General features: G+C 39.8%; 1 protein-coding gene across 6 annotated transcripts in view; it reads right to left on the bottom strand.

The window, feature by feature from the left end:
* Positions 1 to 1,977, bottom strand: part of LOC112259847 (calpain-1 catalytic subunit) — a 34,308-nt gene extending 32,331 nt beyond the window's left edge. For 2 of the 6 annotated variants that reach the window (XM_042328213.1, XM_042328214.1), the window contains exon 1: positions 1,169 to 1,319. The gene's annotated coding sequence lies outside the window, so the exon portion shown is untranslated. Of the gene's footprint in view, positions 1 to 1,168; positions 1,320 to 1,953 lie in introns of those variants that run through there. The other 4 variants (XM_042328212.1, XM_042328211.1, XM_042328210.1 and 1 more) reach the window with 3 other exon arrangements.
* Positions 1,978 to 2,191: the final 214 nt, after the last annotated feature.

Here is a 2,191-nt window from a genome sequence, read left to right as displayed (position 1 = left end):
GTTTCTACTCATTTGAATATTTAATGATCCTCACACATGGAATATTTCTGTTTTTGTGCCTCACTGCAAATAGATTCACTGATGTGAAATGACGGATTAATAATGTGCAAATCCAGACTCATCAAAACCACATCAACCCTACTGTGTTCCAGGGAAAGACATGAGGTTTCTTACTGTAGCCTCTCACTACAGTGTTCTGTATTGCTACTCAAGTAGCCTCAAACTGAGATACAAAAACAATGAAACAACCATATAGATGTCTGTTTGATGTCTGATTACATGGGAGATAAACAATACCTGTGTAGCCTACCTGCGCTGTAAAATGGAAACAGCCACCACTCACACATGGACGGTGGGTACAGTTAGAGAAAAAGGTTCCAAACGGTTTCTTCGGCTGTCCAATAGGAGAACCCTTTTTGGTTCGAGGTAGAACCCTTTTGGGGCCCATGTAGAACCCTCTGTGTGAAGGAACCCTCTGTTACCTGGCAGCAAAAAGGGTTCTTCAAAGGGTTCTCCCTTCGGGGACAGCAGAATAACTCTTAGGTTTTAGATAGCACCTTTTTTTCTAAGAGTGTACTGTAGTTAGACACTGTGATACTTTATCAGTGTCAACTCTCATCGAGTTGACAAAGTGAACACCTGGACAGTGTTGAATAGACTCTCATCTGGCCGCACATGAATTTCACACAATTGACCGTTTCTGCATTTGGATGTAGTTGTGGCTTTTACAACAAGAGACACGTCCGACCATAGTAAACTAGTATTTTTGTGGAATATCTGATAGGACAGTACAAAGGCTAGGGAGGGTTATTTGTTAATAACCAGTTAATTGTATCAAAATATGCCACGGTTAACTTGTAACACCCTTTGCCTTCAGAACAAACGAATATAATTGATCAGTCTAAAATATAAAAGTAACACCCATGAAATCGCTGGAACAGAAAAGGTGGCATGACGTGCAAACACTGTTAGCCTACATTGTTTCAACACTGCTCCAAGATGTTTCAAAACTAACGTAACATCTGTTCATGTTCGCAAACTGATTGCGAGCCAGAAAACTGAAACAGATGTGTCCAATGACTGTCGCCCTTCTTCGTACTGAACTAGTAATCGCCCTAATTTGTACAGTAGCGTGGAGTTATACTTCTGTTTTTAAAGCATATCCTACCTTTTGGTGGTTATTTTGAGATTCGATATGTTGTTTTGTTTTCTCTGTTCTCTCCCTTACATGTTAAATTCCGTTCCATCCACAACTCAGTTCACAGCTGCATATTCGGTTCAGAAACGCCCTACCACTTCTCCCCCAGGAAGAAAGCTGACAATGACTCATTGAACGAGTACAAGCAAGCATTGGCGCTCGGCTTCTACACCTGAAACACACTTTATGTTACTTTAAACCATGTTTATAATCCACTATAAATGTGCTTTGCGATAATAATCATTTTCACTTAATAGTTTACCCACACTCATACAATTCTAAATGCCTTTACTCATATTTAATTTGCTCCCACTTTGTTTTTGCACAGGGATATTGCCATGGTTTTTAAACTTTATGCTACGGCACCTGGCTATTTGTTATAATATCCATTGAACCTTTTACTTCACCTTGGCATGTCAATTTGGCAAAGATCGTACTTTTTTTGTAGATGTTGCTTCCCAGAGCCATATACAGTATTTAGAGTTTAGAGTTTAGTTTCAGTTTGAAGTTTTAATGTCATTTGCACAAGTACAGTAAAATGCCTTTCTTGCAAGCTTTAAACCCAACAATGCAGTAATCAATAACAATGTAATACTAAAAAGAACATAGGGTAGAACAAAACCACAAGAAATAAAAATAAGAGGAACACGAGAAATGAAGTAAGCATACTATATACAGGGTCAGTCAGTTCCAGTACCATATTTACAATGTGCAGTGATACTGGAGTGATGGAAGCTAGAGGTGCAGTACATTACCAAAAGTATATGGACACCGGCTCGTTGAACATCTCCTAAAAAAATGATGAGCATTAAAAATGAAGTTGGTCCCCCCTTTGCTGCTATAACAGCCTCCACTCTTCTGGGGAGGCTTTCCACTAGACATTGGAACATTGCTGCGAGGACTAGGTTTCCATTCAGCCACAAGAGCATTAGTGAGGTTGGACACTGATGTTGAGCGGTTAGACCTGGCTCGCGGTCAGCATTCTAATTCATC

The sequence above is a fragment of the Oncorhynchus tshawytscha genome, linkage group LG10 (genome assembly GCF_018296145.1).
Source record: "Oncorhynchus tshawytscha isolate Ot180627B linkage group LG10, Otsh_v2.0, whole genome shotgun sequence".
NCBI lineage: Eukaryota > Metazoa > Chordata > Actinopteri > Salmoniformes > Salmonidae > Oncorhynchus > Oncorhynchus tshawytscha.
Note: the sequence above shows the minus strand (reverse complement) of the source record. Positions and strands in the feature narration are given on the sequence as shown.